Here is a 20,031-nt window from a genome sequence, read left to right on the forward strand (position 1 = left end):
TAGGCAGCTTGTCTTGATTGCTGCAAATCTCTCATATAAAGCACATAACAGGTAGTGACACATTTATAGCACTTTTCATCTTTACAGCTCTGTGTGCTGGTCAGTTTTTATTACACTTGCCAAAGCGCCTTCCTTATTGTCCACCAGGAAAGAGATTTTTTCCCAGACAAGCTTTTAGCCCGGCAAGATGTAACTACACAATAAAGACATACACACATCTTCCCCTATTACACTAACTGATAGAAAAAAGTTTGATCTAAGCACAGTGCGTTTCCATCTCTGTTCCCAGCTAGCCCAGTGCATCATCCTGAAACTGCTCATTTTTATGGTACCTTTGGACTTGGTACCATCTAGCCCCAAAGTGCTCCCTCGAGGGCCCGCATTCAACTCAGAAAGGATGAAAGGGCTAACTAACAAGGTCTGAGCTGTTGCAGGTTCAGCTTTAGGGGGCACAGAAAGCAAATTTCTGGTTTGTAGCACTTGCTTATTCCTAACGTTATTAACTGCTCCGATGCAGTATTTATAGCGGGGCTGCCTGCCTCCCTTTCCCCCAAGCAAAACTGTCACTATTTTAATGCTATAATAAGAAGCTGATTTAGCAGTGTGTAACTTCAAAGGGAAACTTTCTTCAGCTGCCTGATAAAATATTAATGGAAAATAACGCAGCGCGGCAGTGCTGCCCAGGAGCCTAGGACACAGCTCTTCTGGGGCTGCCAAGCGGCACTCCCCCTGCGCGGTGCCTTTTGTTCTCGCCAGGTTGCCTAATAAAGCTGCTGGCAGGAAGCTCTCCGATTTGTTTCCCAAACTGTGGCCAGGGACCAGCACCACTTTACCTGCACAATCTGTTTCCCTTCCAACCCCAAAGCTCCCAGACGAGGCGGTGCGGGCAGAACCAGCTGTGGGGCAGGCTCCTTTTGGCACTTGGGAGGGTTTGGCAACAATGCAACAAGTTGGGGAGCATGAGGAAGAGGCAAGAATAGATCAAAGCAAGAACAGGTCAAAACAACGGACAGTTTGTCATGCAGAAACCCCCAGGCTATGGAAAAGATGAACTCACCATCCCAGGCTCCAACCAACAACCATCCCACCCCAGCGTGGCTGCGAGGATCCCCCCTTCCAGCAAGCGTCATCTGATGGGGTTCCCTCAGCCCACTCTCAATGCACAAACACATCAGGTTGGTACATCAAATCTAGCACATGCCCACGTCCTGCATTTCCAACAGCAGTCCCTGTCGCCCTCTTTCCTCCCCTGCCTGGGTGGGCAGCAAGCACAGCACAACTTTTCATTCAGCTCTCCAGATTTTCTACAATTTATGCTTCCTGCATTTTCAAGATGTGTATGAAATGACAATGCTGTACAGTTTGGCACGAGCAGCTCCCCAAGCATTATGTAGCTCAACCAGTAACAGCAGCATTCTGCAGAGCTGTGGTAAGTCACGTTCTGCTCCTCTGCGCTGAAATCACAATTCCCAAATTGCTGCAGGTCCCAGCCACCCTTCTCAGGGGAGATGGAAAAGTGCAGCGCATCATAAAGGATGAGCACTGCCAGCTTCCAGTCATTTTATGTTCTTCCACCAACAAATATAGCCCCTGCAGGCAGGATTCAGATGCACGGGGCTGGATCCTGGGCCCTGAGGTGCCTTTGGGCTTTGCACGCCCAGCACCAAGGCTCCTGGTACAGGCAAACACAGACCAGGTTAGGTCGTGGTGGTGGTTACCACTGGTTATGGGGCTCCTTTCAGATCTATTGCTGCTTCCATCTTATTTCATAACGACTGATATAATTGCTGTCAGAGTGCCCAAATGCTCACTCCAGATTTCAGTTATTTCCCAGGCACTTGGAAGTACCTTAGCTCTGATGGGTACTACATGAAAAATGGATCCCTTCGCACCCATGTCATCCCGCAGGTTTAAATGTTGCCCCTGCTAAATCTCAGTGAACACCGCAGGACCCCAAGTCATTATTCACTATGGAAACATCAGCTTCTGGCCTCGGTAACGGGTACAGTGCACAAGGTCTTGTGATGGACCTGAAATCACCTGGGGCAGCACCCAGCTTCCTCCTGCAGGGGCAAGGCATGAGCCGAGAGCAGAGGAAGAGCCATTAACGCTCACTGATGTACAATGCACATACTACATTAGTCACAATCCTATAAATAAACATGTTTCTTATCCACACTACATTAATCTTGATCCTATAAATAAACAGATAGAGCACTGTTGTGGCTGGCTGAGATACCCCCTGCAGAACGAGAGTGGCGGTGCCAGAGTGCACCGCAGAGCTGGGCTGCAGCATCCACAGCTGATGAAGGCACCATGGCTCTGATTATTACTTCATAATGGCAAGTTTATTTATAGGAAAAATAGTGGCCTTGGGGGGAAGGGGTAGGTTCACACGCTATAGTACTGACTTCTAGTACTGTTCATTTCTAAGGGTTTGCACCACAGCCTCAGATAACTTTGCATTAAACCCAGCTAAATAAAACTGGCATCCCACGAGCATCACTGAGATTTCTCCTTACAAGATGAGGGATGTTGAGCATCACCTTACATCCACACAGTACTCCCTCTGCTTGTGCTTTTTGAGAAGGAACCCAATGTGCTTCTCAAAAAAGTAATATATATGTGTATATACTTTGGAATCGCTTTACCGATTACAGGAATGTGGCAGCTGATCAGCTGCTGGCCAGCTCAGGACAGGGCTGACACTGTTCCCAAGTAAAATAACAAGGAAGTGAAAGGAGGCAGAACACGGCCACCTAAAGTGCGATTTGAAGCAAGTGTCAGTGGATATTAGCGCCTTCGTATAAGCTGTAAAATTGTTTCTTAACAATCCACTTTAGCCATCGACCAGCTAAGGAAATGCCAGCAAATGGAAGGAAACAACAACAACAAAAAAAAAGTGTTAAGATGATGGAAAGATAGAGAAAGAAAAACAGAGTGAACCCTTTTAACCCCAAGCAGGTGGACCTGGAAACTTGCAGTTAGACACGGTGGAAGAGAAAGGCAGGAGGAAAGGAAGAAAATTAGTATTTAATCTGAGGCACAATTTCATTAGCTGTGTCTTAGTCTGAAGTGTAGCATTGGGCTAGAATTGGACATTTTTGTCTTTACAACAAACAGCTCTTGTATTTTAGCATATGACGAACCTCAGAGCATCTCACGAGCCTGGCTGCCTGCTCGTCTGGGTCTGCACAAGCTGGATTTGGGCAGCACGTCCCAAGGGCACAGGTCAGGGCTCAGGGAGCACCAAGCAGTACTCAGATGATTGGGAATATGATGCATTGGCCATTTTAATTAACTTTCCCACTGAGGGCTGACTGTTTATATTTTGTGCAATAAAACATGCGCAGCGTTCTTAATTTTTAAGACCTTGCAGACAACGAGACAAAATTAGAGCAAGCTATTGAGGCCATCCCTGGGGACCAGAGCTGTGTGTTGTCATTCCCCAGTGAGACCAAAACCAGCAGAGATGCAGAGGGAGCACAGACCATGGCCATGGCACCAGAAGTCTCTGATAAATGCAACTTCTGAGGCCTAAGCAAACTTCTAACATTTCCATTCACATGTGTTAACTGACTTTTTACTGAATCTTATCTTAGTGGAGGCACTTAAGCAATCAGAGCTAAAGCTCCCCATTAACAATACTGCCTCTTTTTCTACTCGTCCTTCTCAGGAGGGTGTAATCAAGGGAAATTTAATTGTTCATGAAAGACAGCATCTGCACATACATCTAACATACATCCGCCTGGAAAGCTACCCAGTGCGGCCATTCAGTTTGCTGCATGTTACCTTTACACTTGTCATTAACAAAGTTGATTTCATTATTATGGACCTGGAAGCTGTAGCAGGGGGCGATGCGCACATCCAGAGCATCTGTGCGCCTCCTTACAGGAGATGTACTCCATCAAAAGCAGATGCAGATGAATAAACTGGTAGGCAAGGTGTGTTGACTTTTTATTTTACTTAACAGTAATGAAATGTAACAAGTGCACCAGAGGGATGCATTTTCATAAGCAGACAAGCAGATGGGTGAAGAAATTTGACTTGCTATAAAAAGCTCAGAACTGCAGATCTGTCTGAAAGGCGCTGTGGAAAGAGTCGGCTGCTCCACGAAGAGCACTCCCCTTGCCAAGATCACACCTTGCACGCTGCAGACAGCTCTGGGGCCCTGCACATCCCACAGGGGATGAACCTCAAAGCCAGCTGCCAGCCGGGAGCCCCACACTGCCTGGCCCCAACACGTGAAGTCTCCCAGTTCCCCTCCTGCAGTGGGCAGAGGTTTCCACTTGAAGCACTCACCCCATTGATTCCACTGCCCACTGGGGTCTTAAAATAAATTGAAGCATCAGAGATTTCCTAAATCAAATACTCTGAAACCGTGCACATGCTGGAGGAGAGGTCACTACCAACCATCACTGGCACTTCATCAGGCAGGCTAACCAGGCCACAACAAACCCAACCCAGCTCCTTCCTCATGTGCAGAAATGCAGATGTATTCTTTCCACACCATAAACCGAATAAATATTTGGTTTTAAGGAACGCAGCAGGACTTAGCTGTAACTTTGTCCTGGGCTACATCTTGAAGCAGCAGTGAGGTTTAAAGCTGCTGTGACCCTTTTTCAGCTTTCTGCTAGAATCTTAACAGCAAAAACACTTCAGACCCTTTGTAGATGTGATCATTTAATCCAGCAAAAATGCCAACAACATCCAACAGTCATGCTCAACTCACAGTAGCTACCATGGTCAGCTTGCCTGGGTGTTTCAACCTGTTGCTTCGCAGGGTTTTAGGCTTTTTTCTTCAGGATTTCATAAGCAAACCACTTTTCTTGGTTATTTGTGTTCATTTGCAAGAGGCATAAGTCATCAAAAGCAGCTACAGATGAATACACCGCTGCACATTGTGGGTTTCCTTTTTAATACTGACAAAACCTAACAAGCCAACTTGAGAGATGTATGTTTATAACCAGTCAACCAGATGGGTGCAAAAATCTGATTTGCTATAAAAAGCTTATAGCTGCTGAAAATCTTAAGGATTTGCTGGAAGGACTCAGCTGCAACAAATCATGCCAGGGTACTAAAAAGACTGATCCAGCTTTGTCCAACTGTTGTCTCAGCATTTGCTTTCCTTGAGCTGTGCCAGGGCTGAACCTAGCACACCTCCCAGGACAAATAAGTGCCTAACGAGCAGATTCTCAATCAGCACAGCGCTTTGATGGACTCCAGGCAGAGCTCACCCCTCTGCAAGCTGCTGTCCTCTCTCTGCTGCCCCGGTCCCTGCCTCCTCTCCCACCTTTCTGAGCCCTCCAGAGAAGATGTTTCTGCAAGAGGACCCCAGTGGCTTGCAGGAACTGGTTTACTTCCCAGTTATTGCTAGGGTGTTGTGCAAGCACAATTCAGAGCAATCTCTTCTTCAGGCTGTAACATTGCCCCTCCATCACGCATAAGCAGAGCACGCAGCACAAAAACCTTTTAGGTTTTGATTCACACATGGAAGCTATCACCAGCCTTCTGTGTCTGAAAGGAGATTTGCAGAGAGACAAAAGCTGTTGTGCAAAACCTGCCCTGGACTGTTCATCCAGTTGAACTGGGAGCTCCACCAGGCCCCTCAGGGCTCTGGGAAGTGCCTCGCTTTTTCTCCATGGAGTTTTTCCTTCTGCTTTGGGGGTACACAAACCATATCCTGGCAGAAAGCAATTGTTTTTCACTTTATAATTTATGTTTTTCTTGAGAGGCAGTTTTCATATTCTGGGCTCTTTTGCACTGTCTGGGAGCCTGGCTCAGAAAAGGGTCAAGGCTCCCCAGCTGCCCAGGCCTGCAGGGCAGACGCTTTGACAAGAACGAAGCCTGTGCAAGACAGACAAAAACAAGACCTACTCACTCAGAAACAACAAAAATAATAAGCTGTGCAGATTCACACTGGAATTTGACACTAATCTGACAGAGTTCCCTGAAAGCACCCCAGGAGCAGCCTCACCTGCCCTCAACCAGGCTGCCCAGTTCCCCCCAGCCTCTCAGCCCCATCCCTGGCTCCATGCCCCCAGGGTGAGCTCAGCTCCCACTGCCCATCACTGCACCCAACCTGCCTGCTTTCCTCAGGTTACAGAGAGGGAGCATCACCAAAAAAAAAAAAAAAAAAAAATTCTGCTGCTTTAAAACCCAGCCATGATAACTGGAATCCACAAATTGTTGTTATTTCTTTTTTTTCCCTCCCAGACCTGTGGGACTGCTCTGAGCATAATTAGGTTTTGGGTTTACAAAAAACGCCAGCATCTGTTGCCTGCTCTGTGCACGCTGCCAGTCTGAAGGGACTGCTCCAGGCTCGCTCCAGCTTTTGTTCTCGCAAAAAGAGAAAACTTTGTTGAGCCTGGAGCAGGGCTGCTGGCCAAGGGAAGCTCCAGTTGTATTTGGGACTGGCAGCAGAAGCAGAGGAAAGGAAAGGTATGGAGTGGAGTGCCTCAGCCTCTAGCTGAATTTAATTTGATGAGTCTCAGTTAAATTTATGGGGAAAATTCCCAGCAGTTACTGCCAACAATCACATTATAAAATAAATCTGGCATAAAATAATCACCAGCATATGCCTATCTCTCATTTAAAGGAAGTTCCAAGAATTAGAGCTTGACCAAGCCTCTCGCTGTTTAGTAAGGAAAGTCCTCATTAGACAAAGATGCTTTCCTTGCCATCCACCAGCAGAGGAAACAAAACAGCAATGCTGCCCAAGCAGAGCCATCCCCAGCACTCTTACACACTGGCAAGGGGCAAACAGAGAGGTTGCTGCTAGTTCTCCTCCTCTGCACCGGGTAGAGTTTCATGGTCAAAAAGCCTGAGAAAATGACTACCATGGAGGAAAAAAATCAAAAATAATTTTTAGAAAAAAAAAAAAAAAAACATGTACTACAGACCTCCTGCACTCCTGCAGTCTACAATTAGCTCTGCTCTGAGCAAGCTTCATGGTGACCCCTCTGCTGCTCTCAGCTCTGGCTGGTTGCTGTTCCAGGAGCAGCAGCATGGTACAGAACAACGTAACGTGGAGCCTCAGGCTGGGAGGCATTAAAGGAGGACCACATCTCTTTGATTGTTAATTAAGAGCTCAGAACTGCACATCCTATAATGACTGCAGGTGATGGTCACTGTGTACAAGGTTGTCCTGCAGGCAGCATTCTTTGTAGTAATGTACCAGGCCAGAAAATCCCACCCAAACACACCTGAACATCAAGTTACATTTGGGTTTGGATCCTAAGAATTCCAGCCAAATCACTACTGTGCTGGGGATTAATTTCCCTTTCTAGGCAAGCTCCAAGCAGTTCTGGTTTCAAACCTGAACTTCTGCTCAGTTTGGGCTCTGCACTCTCTCCCTCAGCATCCAGCCTCTTCTTTCCTCTTTTTATTTTTTTTGTACATGACAGTGCTGTAAACATACTGTCCAAGCTTTATGGCACATTCTGCTTCTTTCTCTGAAGCCCAGAAGCACTTCTAGGAATTCCTCCCACTGCTCTGAAAGCACTATCTCACCTCTGCAAGGCTGGGGGAAATCCAGTCGCAGACCTTCTGCACGGGGGGACCAACCCGGCACGTCACGAGCTTGTAAGTAGCACTGATTCTAACCCAGGGGACCATGTTCAGCCAGCTCAAACCTGCATACATTTTTAGGAATACATTATGTATGAGGGTAGAGCTGTGCAAGTAGAGTTGAAGTTAAAAAAAAAAAAAAAAAAAAAAAAAAAAAAGCCAATTTACCTTTTGCTTCCTGCCATACTCAGTCCTAAGACAGAAATTTGATGAAGTAAATTCCAAGAGGTATATTCCATGGTATAGGGATTGGCAGGTGACAGTTTACTTTCCATGCTGTCAGACAAGTGGTGCATTTTGAAGGCCGTTCCCCACCAGCTGCTCACCCAGAAGGGTCAGGCACAGCCTCATGCAGGGTCAGGAACGGGAGCGCTTGCCCTCTGTCTCTGCTGGAGCCACCGGTAAAAAGCTACACTAACACCAAAGCAAGTTGTTTTGCCACAAGACACAAGGTTGTGCAATTGCTGTCCAAAATTCAGAGCAGTACTTCTGCAAAAATAAAGCAAAAACTCGCCCCAAACTCCATCTGAAACAGTTATTGTATCGCCGTGAATGCAAATGCGTGAAGCCGCTGGAGGCGTTCTGTCATATGCCAGGCTCTGGAGTCCTGCGGGTTTTCTGTCAAAGACGCCAAAGCTTTGATGCCAAAAGAACCGAGTTTGCAATTATATCGTTTGCCTTTTTATTCCCTATTTTTTTCTTATTTCCTTATTGCCTTTTCTAGGAAATGCTTAAAATAAATTGATGATGGATGGATAAGGAAGGAGCCTTAAACCAAGAAGGATAAAAAAGCCGTTACATGGAAGTGTTCAAATGTAGGGAAAATTATATAATGATATGTTACATCTACACTATTAAGAAGTTAAAATAGACTATAAAAGGAAGGTAGAATTGAAGGCAAAATAATAGGACTATTTCCAGCACATTTCAAACAAAAAGCTGGTAACAGGAGTTGTCAAACATTTCTGAAATCAAAAGACAAAAACTACCTCCTCGGGCACTTAAAAAATAAATAAAAATAAGAGAAAAACTTCTGTTGGCAGAAAGGAGGGAAACAGACACCAGAAATGAATGTTTTCTTCTCTCAAGTAAGTGCTATTGCCCAGGATACCATACCCAGAAGAGACTGTGGGGAATTTACTCCTGCAGACTAACAAAAGCCACCCACAGCTGCAATCACCCCTCAAATTCTGCAGGGAAAAAAAATAATAAAAAAGCAGAATAGCCAACACCGCCCTAACTACATTGTGCTGGGAGAGCTACGTCTGAGGCAGAGCCCTGACTTTCCATACCACAGCACAGTCCAGCACTGCCTCTTCAAGGAGAGGAGCTAGGAGCACTGGGGAGTAGCTGAGGGTGAGCAGAAATAAGTGATTTAAATTGAATACCCTCGTCCGCTCATGGGCCATCGGGGCTGCTATGAGGAAGGGGTGACCTCCTGGTTATTTTGAAGTGCTAATCTGAAAGTGTTGTCAGAGACCATCCAGATAAAGTTAATTGAGGAGCCAGGGTAGAGCCATTGCAGAGAGTGGCTGTGTTTTGTAAAAGCCTTTCTTTGTCTCTGTGTCAGTCTCATCTTGTTTAACTTTCCTGCATCAGCCATGCTGAAAAAATACATCAAGTCAAGCAATGTCTTTTGGGTTTCTTTTTTTTTTTCCCCCCCTCCTTTTCTTGAGGGACTGAATATTGTCCCAGACAGAAATTGCAGGCCAGGCTTGGAAGCCCTCTAACTCAAATACCGATTGACTTCAGTGGGGTTTCCATGTGTGAAGTACATGCAAGATCAAGCACATCGGTCATTGTTATAATACCACTTACAAAAGCACTTCATGCTTCAGAAATAAATTGATAGCTGCAAGAGGAACAAAAGAGTGTGCACATTATGGTACAGCTGAATGGAGGCTCAACATTGCTTTACATTATGTGGGCCATACAAGTTTGCTGGTTAGATGATTAGAAGGGTTATTAAGGCAATTCACTATCTTATGCCCCTGTTCTGCCTTACACATGCAGTAAAGACCTTAAAGCCTACTATTTCTTCTAAAACAATGAGAAAACAAGACATGAATTTGGCAAGTCCTACAAAAGCTGAAACAACACGCAGCAGTTGAAGGAAATAAGCCATTGACAGCTATAAGTTGTAAAGCAAAGCAAAAGAGAACCTATGGTTAACACTTCGTATATCTCCAAATGACTTGCCATAATCTTGTGACACCAGGAGCTACGTCCACTAGCGTGACATTTTGATAACCTGTGCTTTTAAAACCAAATCAACAAAAATAGAAAAAGCAGAGATAAATCATAGCAGGAACCAAGAAGGAGGTGGACTGTTGTTTGGTTTTTTTTTGTTTGTTTGTTTTTTTAAAAAGCCATCTGTATAGGAGTGTGGCCACACTGGGATACTCTTCATCTTCCTGAAGAATAGCGCAAATATAGGGTACGAAAAAGGAATTCATAATATATATATATAAAAGACTATTTACAACTCTGACAATCTCAGGAAAGACCAAGAAGTACTAAAGTATTCTGCAATTACTTCTTGTAATAACTACAAAAGGATCTTAATTAACATAAATCTCAGGGCAGCTGATGATTATGGACAGAGAAGTATGGGGCGCCACGAATATCTACCTACATTTTTACTTTAAACAATTTTTGAGGACACACAGAGATAAAAGGAAGCCCTGAAAAAGGACTGAGAAGAAATTATGTATGCGTGTTTGTCCGCGAAGCACAGAGCATCTAAATGAGGACTCGCATAAAACAAACTGCAATAGAGACCTTAGGCAGCACGTTAGGAGAGCATCAGACAAGGGTAAATATTTGTTGTGAGCTTACAGCAAACAACCGATGGCCTTTACGAGACCTAGCAGAGAACCGAAACCCACTTAGATCTCATATGCACAAACAGGAAAGCATTCGCAAGCAAAATTTTGTTCACGCCACTAGTCCCACCGTCAGCAGCCGTGCTGGCTCATCTGATGAGTGGCAATTTCATTTTATGCATCAGAAATAAGCTCTTCGATAATATAATTTTGAGGAAGACATTTGTGTGACAAATGCCCGTTTCATACTAGTCTGCTATTAATTTTGGAATGTTGTTTTTATTTTAAACCCACTCTCGTCTCCCGAGGTCCTTCTGCAGCCTTGCCTTCCTTCAGTGCCTAACTGATGCCATCGTGTGGTGGAAAAGGCTCTAACGCTGGCAGCCGGTAGCCAAAATAATCCCTAAAAAACCCCAGCCCAGTGCCCCTGGGACAGACCTCTTTCTCCCTCACAGCCTCTAGGACTGGGTTTCCACTGAATGATTCTTGCCCTACTTTAGGCTTTTTCCAGGGAAAACCAGCATATTTCATGCACCACTCTGGGATGCTTCCTGGGCAGGTTTCACGTGCCCCTGGATGCTCCACTCACATTTTCTCCAGTCTTCTTCTCAGAGCACTGACCTTACCCACTTGAAATGAGTCCAGTCCTTCCCTCCTGTCCCAAAACACACAAGGTCTTCCCTCTCCCCAGGCCAAATGAGCGGGTCCCCCCACACACACACACACCCTGCCTGTCCCCTTTGCTGGGGCAACCACACTTGGCCTCCTTTGGATGGCTGCAAAAAGTGGGCTAACCAACAAGGAGTTGCATGCACGGATCCAGCTCCCTTTCTCAGGCCTTTTTCTATTGCACATATTGCTCCATCAGCCATTGGTTGTGTGCAGGTAGAAATCTTTCATTTCCAAGTTACGCTTCTTAACAAAGCTCCCAGATACAGGCTGAGAATAGGGGGGGGCAGGCAGATACTCGCAGGGCTTCACTTGGTGCCTTGGTGAAGAGTCACCAGAAAAACCTTCCTGGTTTCCTAAAACCCACACATGAACAATGACTGGGACTTCACCATGAGCACAGACAGCAAAGGTTTTGTCTCCACCTGCCTTGGTGAGCCCCTGCCTCCCCCAGGGCCCCCAGAAGGTTTTGTTGTTTCAGCCTCCAGAAAGGCCAGGCTTTTTCTGAGCAACAGATACAGCAACCAATCTACCTGTCTGGTGACAGGTAAGAGATTGCCCCCCCACACCCCTTATATTTTCTTCTCCCCTAACTTAATTTGCCGCTGCTTTATTAAGTATTGGATTTTGGTTTGTATAAAGGTAAACAATGTTATCACACAAATCTTAATCTTATAATTGCAGCCTCACTTGAATTGCTTGATGATTAGCTTCTAGGCATAACACTCATCTCATTCAGTTATACCTTCATTATCATCAGATTCATTAATTTCATCCTCTGCGTGCTAAAACACTGCATGGTTAAAGGCAACATTTAGCAATATTCAGAATATCAGCAAGGTTTCCCAGTCCCTGCTGAAGAGTTTGTAGAAGCAATATTGCACCAAGAGAATCAAGGAGATATTTTTTCCTTTAAATCCTTGATGCATTGAGGTGATTGTATGTGTGTGTGTATATATATATATATATATATATATTTAACTTAACTATTACTTAATTATTCAAATTGTACCAAAACATAGCTGCAGTGTATCCTGAGCATGGTAAATGGCCTTGGGGTGGGCTCTGAGGGGCTGTGGGTGAGGCTGGGAGCTGCCTCCTCCTGCCCCACATGAGAGCAGCACAGCTGGAGAGGCCAGGATCCATGCCTGCTTGCAGGGATGAGCATTTTGTCAGCTATATCACTACCTGTCAGCAGCAGGATTTGCTCATCCTCCTGTCATCCATGGCTTTGCAGGCAGATTGGCTTTTTATTTTTATTCTGTAGTTGTTCCTGGCAGCACCTTACACCACCAGGTCATGCACAGTTCCTTCGTGTTCCTGGACTTGTTAGAGTGGGTCCAGAAGAGGCCACAAGGACGATCAGAGGCTGGGCACCTCTTCTAGAAAGAAAGGCTGAGAGAGCTGGGAATATTCAGCCTGGAGAAGAGAAGGCTCTGGGGAGACCTCATTGTGGCATTTCAGTACTTAGAGCAGGCTTATAGAAAAAATGGAGAGAAACTTTTTACATGGACAGATAGAGATAGGACAAGGGGAATGGTTTTAAACTAAAAGAAGGGAGATGTAGATTAGATGTAAGGAAGGAATCCTTTACTATGAAGGTGGCAAGGTGCTGAGCAGGCTGCCCAGAGCAGCTGTGGGTGCCCCAACCCTGGAAGTGCCCAAGGCCAGGATGGATGAGGTTTGAGCAACCTGGGCTGGTGGAAGATGCCCCTATCCATGGCAAGGGATTGGAGCCAGGTGGGCTTTAAAGTCCCTGCCAACCCCAGCCTTTCCCTGATTCCAGCACCATTAAGGCTGTTTTAAATAAACACAGCTGGAAGGAGGCTGAGATCACAGCAGGGAGGAGGCTCAATCACAGCAGCTCAGTGAGGGATGGAAAGCAGCCACCGAGGTTACGAGCTCAGGAGAAACTGTCTCTAAGCGACAAAGGTGATGAATACAGAGGCAGCAAAGCCATCAAACCAAGCCTGGTATAGCCTCTCCAAGCCGCCCAGAGTATGCTTATCAAATTACTGTTCATTATAGCTACAGAAGAGTAAAATAGGGGTGTCATGACATTTATCTTTAAAACACGTGTTTTAGTACCTGCTTGAAGAGTGATGTTTTGACAAGATTCCCCCGCCCTCCCATAGGGAAATGAAACCCTTACAGGCACAAAATGTGCCCTTCAGGAATTGCAACAGACAGATATGTGAAAATGAGTACTCTAAAGCTACTCCTGTATCAGCTTATAAAGGCTTTTGTACAGCACCACCAGAACAAAGAGGTCCTACATGAACATAACATTACCAAACCAGTTCACATCACTACAGGACATGTCTGTACTCCTGGGCCACTAAGGAGAACAAATACACAACACAGAGAAATAGCTGGCTGTGTTCCAGCTAGAGGCACAGTGACCACTGCATGTGAGGCATCAACTTTAGGCTATAAACACAGTATTTTAGCTTGATACTGAACCAACATTATTTTTGTAGAGATTGATACAACAACACTAGTTGTAGGCGAGAAGTGGTGCAGCTGACCTGCAAATAAACCACAGAAACATTCCCCTGGCACACTGAATTTAATAGGTAAAAAGGAAGGAATTAAGTAAATACACATGCAAATATGTGGGCCAATTTAATAGGGGCCTTCGGGCTCAAGTGCTAACATTTGTACAGCTTACATTCTGCACATCTTTTGTGTACTCTTAGGCTACAGACAGCTTCATTCAACAGCACAAATATGACCCACATTAGAAGAGCAGTGAAACATTTTTCTGGCTTATCTTCCAGGGCTGGAGCCCAGACACAGGATGGGAAAAGGAATCCAAAATACATTTAATCAAAGAGAGGTTTACAACTTCTATTTTACATTTAAAATACCTGTTTCAGTGGAGACACATTATTCAAATTATATTTCTCTAAGGAACTGCAGAAGATGGATTCCCTAAACACAACAAGAGCTCAGCAGCTCAGTTCCTCTCTATCCCTTTAGAAAGCCAACCAAAAAACACCAGCAAGGTTGCAAATGAGTATTTCTTGTCTTCTGGAGGTTTCTCACTGCTGGCTGTGGAAAATATTAAACTGAGCTGGGGAGGAGGGAGCTGCAGGAACATGTGTGAGAGTCCCCAGCTCCACAGCACACACCATCCTATACCAGGGAGGACTCCTCCAGCAGAGGAGTTCACTCCTCTATGCCTTCTCTAAAATAAAATATAAATAAATCACTTATTTACGAATACATAGTCACACAGAGCTTCTAAAGCCTCCTGCTATCTCTGCACTGCCTTTATCTGGGCTCTGGACCAGCTCTTAATAACACTTGCAAGTAGCTGATGGTGGACTGGCACTGCTACAGCAGGGATGTGAACGCAACTTTGGCTACAGGCTTCATGTGTACAGAATCATGCCCAACAAATTAAATTAAGTTATATTGAAGCCAGGGACCACTAAAATGTCAGTTAATTAAAGCTGGATTTACCAAAGGCTATGGGACATATTGCCAGCTGTTAATCTGTCAAAGTGTGAAACTGAAATGCACTGAGGAGTTCAGGGGATGTTTTAGGGTGATCAGACAACAAATCATGTCACACACACACTGACTTGCCTATGTAAAGTTGCTTACTTTCCAGAAAAGAGATCTTCAAAACGTTAGTTGGCCTTGAAGAGGCCACAAGACCAGGCTCCACTAATAATCCCACTCAAATCTGAGGAATCAATGGTCTTAAAACTAAAATTGATAAGGAAAAGAAATAACGAAAGGGCTCAGTTTCTTCTAAAATTATGTAATGGTGAAATTTATCAAGCATCAGGTCCTGATTTCACTTGTTGCTTTTATATTTACTTGGGATCAAATCTAGATACTCTCTCATTAAAAGCAACAGGCCAAGTGAAGAAGCAAGGTGGTTTCTCTGGAAGAGTAAAACTAGAGGAACGTGGTCCTGACCTATTTAAATCACAATTATAAAATGAGTTACCTGCAAGAAAGATACAAATTTCAGAATCAAAGACTTTCTCCTTAGCAGCCATGCTAAGAAATGACGGTGTGTGCATGTGTCACCTCATGTATCTTTTCAAAAAAACTAATTAAAAACATGGCATGGTGTCAAGTTTTTGTGTAAGTCTAAATCTCATCTCCATAAACTAATAGAAGGTTTTCTGCTTCAGCAACAAGGCAGCAACAGCACAGGCAATCAGTCCCTTCCCAGACGATGCCTGCTTCTGTGTTATGACAGAAAAGTGAAATGCTAATAACCTCTTGAGCCTGATTTCTTTTGGTAATTTTGAAATACAAACTCAAAAGTATTTAAAAAAGTAGGTAGACCACAATAATAGGGGGCTCTAAGTTCAACCAAGAGTAATTATTTGCCCTGCAGCCACCTGCACCCGTTCAACAAAAACATTCTCTGACCTCCAGAAATTTCTAAGTGTTATTTACCAAGCCGAGCAGCATCTAGGTAATGTCATTGAGACTTTAATTAGGTTTCTATCAGATCTGAATCCCAGACTCCAGCATCTAGAGAACATCTATTTCAGACTTCCTATTATGGGATCTTCAAATCACAGTGTCCTTCGGTTCAAATTTTGAAGTCACCTTCCCAAGCACCGCATGTCCTATTGCTAACTTGACTTTCAGTGGGGTGCTGGGGGGATAAACTTCAGTTTCCTCTGGAATAAAAGAGGACCTCAAGAAGACCTTATAGCTGAAACCCCACCCTCTGTCAGCCAAGGGACCCTGTTTGAATGAATGGCACAACAGCTTTCACCTGCCTTGCTGGGAGGGAAGGGGACACGTGGCATAAGGGGAATGGTTATGGATGTGGCCAAACCCAGAGCAGTCAATAATGTGATTTTTTGCACATCAGACATTACACATCCTCTGGACCCCATCATTTAGCAAGTCCACAACAGCCATGAGTATAACACGTGCAGGGAGGTCACCCCAGGTGGGGCTCAGCGGAGAACATACATGTGGGCCTCACAACACCAGTATTGTGATCTCTGAAGTTTTGGGGATACCAGTAAGTAGGGATTCAAACTGTGAAAGGGGTAACACAACACATGCCCTGGAAGTGTTCACAGGTAGCCTATATCAGCTTAATTGAGGCTGTAGCCCCTACAACCTGCAGGCTCAATTTGGAGTCTCCCCCACCTGCTCCCACCAGCTGTACCTCAGCTCCCTGCCCCACACCACAAAAACAAGTAACAAGATACGTGGCTTAAAAATTCTTACTTCTTGTCTGAAAGGTGTTTTTTATCGTGTCATCAAATGAGGGGCTCAGATACATAGAAGCTGGAAAACTAGGAAAGATTTCTACCACAGTACATTTGATCCCAATCTATATGCAAAATATAGTTCAGCCGCACTGCACAAGAAGAAAATCATAACCATATGTTTCCAAACACCGAGGAACACAATTTTCAGGAAGATTCAGCACTGCTAATTCTCTCTCACCAGGCCCACGCTCATTCATTTGGCTGTGCTGACCCCCAGAGCCCAGCACCCTGCATGGCACATCCTCACGCTGGGACCCAGGCGGGCACTGACGAGCTTTCCTCCTGCCACTAATTCAGAGAGGTTCTGCCGAAGTGATTGCTCCTGCAGGCTGGGAATGATTGCACCCTGACAGCCTGATGGAAAACATACATTTACTCCGTGTTGACTTAAATTGCTGCATACATGAGGAGCTGCAGAATTAACTAGATAAGGGAAACAAATTCATAAGTGTTACAAAAAAAAAAAAAAAAAAGAAAAACCACGTACACAAACTCATGGGGAAACTGCCTGATTGTGTCTAATATCTCCAGCCACATACCTGGCCAAACTCAAATTATCTCTAGATAAACACCAGCTGTGGCAGAAGGGATCAGTTTCTGCTTCTTGAAAGGCAGGAGGAAGCTGGTGCTAGTTTGTATTTTACACTTTTAGGGCTTTTATTCCTCTTTCTCTGAAATATTTGTTTACCACATTAATAACTGTCAAACATACTAATCAATCATTCTTAAACAGAAAGCAGAGATGGATGGTTTGGTTAATTATTCTTATGTTATTGCTGCATAAGGGAAATAATTGTTTAGAATGCATTTGCAGCATTAAAACCCCTGCAATGGGGACCCAAACCACTGGAGCATGAGAGAACACTGGAAGCCCAGTGATTGCTTTCTGTCTCCCTTCTCAAACAGGTTTCTTCCCAAAGCGTCATCCAAACAAGCAGAGTAGTGCAGAACACAAATACCTCATGCACAGTGCAACATATTACATGGAAATAAAGAATTGACTTTAAAAAAAGTATGCCTTCTGTCACATACTTTCTAGCAATGGACCGCCTTGACTCCCTTTTGCTGCCAAACCCCCCGCAAAACTCATTCTAGGATGCTGGAACAAGCTGCGGAGATGCAGTTATTACCACACTTAACATTTCCATTTCTCTCTTTTCTGATGGGTGTCACATTATCACGCAGTGCTTCCTACACATCCTCCTGTGAGGACAGGACCTTTGCTCTTGGCTGTGCTTCCCGACCTCCTCCTTTTTCTCCATCCCCTTTATGCTGACACTTGCCTCCCCAGCCACTACTGTGGTGATAATAAGTAGCAACAAACCAGAGGAGCAGCATTGTCTGATCTAACACCCAGGACCACACACTGGAGAAACCACAGGACTTCACCACCACCTCACACAAACACCATCACCACCATTTGCAAAATACCTGGTGCTGCATCCACTTACTAAGAAGCGAGAGGCTTGTATCCATCCCTACCCAAGCAACAAGCCTGACATACATAGCCCTGTACTGAGAGTTTCAGCCTCTTGCACTTACCTTTTCTCCTGAAGTTTCATGCTTGCCCAATACGTCCTCTCCTCCAGCCACAGGGTACGACGTGCCCTGAAACCAGCTCCTCCACCACCAACACCAACTTCCTCAGAAGCTACTCACCTTTGGAAAAGTTTCTTGGGACCACCAAAGAACAGGAGGCATTTCTTATAAAGAGAAGGCAAAAGGAAATCCAGAAAAATGATTAAACTTCCCCTTTGAAGAGCAGACAGAGTGGGGGAAAAAATGTTTGTGAGTGAAGCCATCAACACCTACAGCTGGAAACAATTGATCACAATTAAGACTTAAGTCATGAGCAGGTGTTCTGGTTTTAAGTAATTCACTCCCACCTGGTTTGCCTTTTTTTTTTTTTTTTTTTTTTAAAGGTAGCTCCCTAACAATTACATTACCAACACTCCTTAATGACAAATGATGCATTTCACAGTGACGATGTGATCGTTTGCGCTAGAAGCTTGTGCCAGTCTCTACGTTAATAAAAGTTGGTCCTAAATAAGAAAATAAAAAATAATAATAATAATTTCTTGTTAGATAAGCCAAATATCTCTCTTATCCTTTCAGATAATAAATATATAAATAAAGAGTTTTACATTCCAAGTATAGCTATTAAGAACAACATACATAACTAGTCAGTAGGCTGATTTTTGAGACACCCTTCTTCAGGGCATGCAGTCCCCAAGCCCCTCCACATTCTGGGTTCTTGCAAGCCCTGAGCATTTTAGATCTCCTTTTACTTTTGCTCTGTCCATTGGGTCCCTTTGGACCACGGTGCACAACCACAGCTATAGGCTGTAGAAAGGGCCTGCAGGATGGGGCCTGCAGCCCTCATTCTTTGCAAAGCCTGGCCCAAAGGAGGACTTGAAGAACCACAAAGGAGAAGTGAGGGAGCCACGGACCACTGATCTGTGGTAGCCTGCTTCCTGACGGGTGTTCTGGCAGTGGGTGCTCAGCCTGGAGTATGCAGGGCCAAGAAGGACTCAGAATCTAAACCCCTAAGTAACTTCCTTACTTCAGGCTGGGAGTAGAGAGAGACCCTAAAGTCCTACAAACTCATTTAGTGTGCGAGCCCTCAGCCATTTAAACCCTCAAACCTAGCCTGAACCTGGAAAGTCAATTTAGACAAAATCTAACACTCCTGGAATGATTTTATCATGTTCACCTTGCGAGGTTACCGCAAATTAAGTGTCCCAGGCTGTTTTCCATTAATCCACAAATTAGCTGCATCTTATCAACAACATTTTTTTCCACTAGCTCACTGAGGTCTGTTATCACAGTGCAGCTGCCTCGGGGATTTCTGGGCACTGGGTCACAGCTTTGGTGCCCCAGCACATGTCATGTGCCTGGGCATACACCAGCCACAGCAGCAACGCGTTAAAGCACATGTGGTGTGTGTTTTGTACATATTAGTGCATTTACAACTAAATTCATAATATGTGAATTGATTGTTCATTAAGCTTTTCTTACACAGATGAGAAATATTGCCCGATTCTGAATTAGAGCTGTCTGGAACAGCGTAGCTCTGCAATACTGTTGTTTCCATCAGAGAAATTCTGAAAAATGCACACACACACACACACAAAAAAAAAAAAAAAAAAAAAAAAAAAAAAAAAAAAAAACAGAGGAACTTGGCAAGGCTGCTCTTCCATCCTGAGGAGGGGCTGCTTGCCATGTTTCCCGTTCGTTAAGGCCTGAACTCTAATTTGGCTGTGGTGCCCCTGGCTCCAGCTGGTGGGGAGGCTTGCCAGGCTGCCCTCCTGCACAAGGTGACTTTGCAGGCACAGGAGCCCGGCACCACATCTGTGGGATGTTTCACGTTACAAACAGGAGACAAAATATTCCAGGTAGGAAGGTTTCAAGGAGGCAAAATGGGCCATCAGAAAGGGATTTGGCTGTGAGTAAAATAAGTAAAACAAAATTTTCTGTAAAAACGCCAATCCATGTGGTGTTTCCTATTCCTCCAGCAGAAAAGCAGAGCCCAGTGAGTTCTTCAGGTGGGTTCAGGATAGCTGAGCTCTGTGAAGTGAAATGCGGGGTGGAGGGAGACACCTATTCCCGGGGAGAAAAGGTTATGTACTGGGTTGTAATGAGATAAAAAATGTCTTCCAAATAGGAGTAATGTTTCTGATGTTGGCCTGGGGCTAACCAGTAGA

The 20,031-nt window shown here is 44.7% G+C and overlaps 1 long non-coding RNA gene across 4 annotated transcripts; it reads right to left on the reverse strand.

Moving 5' to 3' along the window:
* Nucleotides 1–13,613: 13,613 nt before the first annotated feature.
* On the reverse strand, nucleotides 13,614–18,154 carry LOC311444659. Of its 4 annotated transcripts, XR_014697989.1 has the most exons (4): nucleotides 18,140–18,154; nucleotides 17,870–18,030; nucleotides 14,658–14,780; nucleotides 13,614–14,253 (listed from the first exon to the last, which is right to left on the reverse strand). It is a non-coding gene; the product is annotated as an uncharacterized lncRNA (long non-coding RNA). The 4 variants fall into 4 exon arrangements; XR_014697991.1 differs by lacking the exon at nucleotides 18,140–18,154 and having other exon boundaries at nucleotides 14,676–14,780; nucleotides 17,987–18,128; XR_014697992.1 differs by lacking the exon at nucleotides 18,140–18,154 and having other exon boundaries at nucleotides 17,870–18,128.
* Between the last annotated feature and the right edge of the window lie 1,877 nt (nucleotides 18,155–20,031).

This window comes from Aythya ferina, assembly GCF_964211825.1.
Source record: "Aythya ferina genome assembly, chromosome: 14".
Taxonomy (NCBI): domain Eukaryota; kingdom Metazoa; phylum Chordata; class Aves; order Anseriformes; family Anatidae; genus Aythya; species Aythya ferina.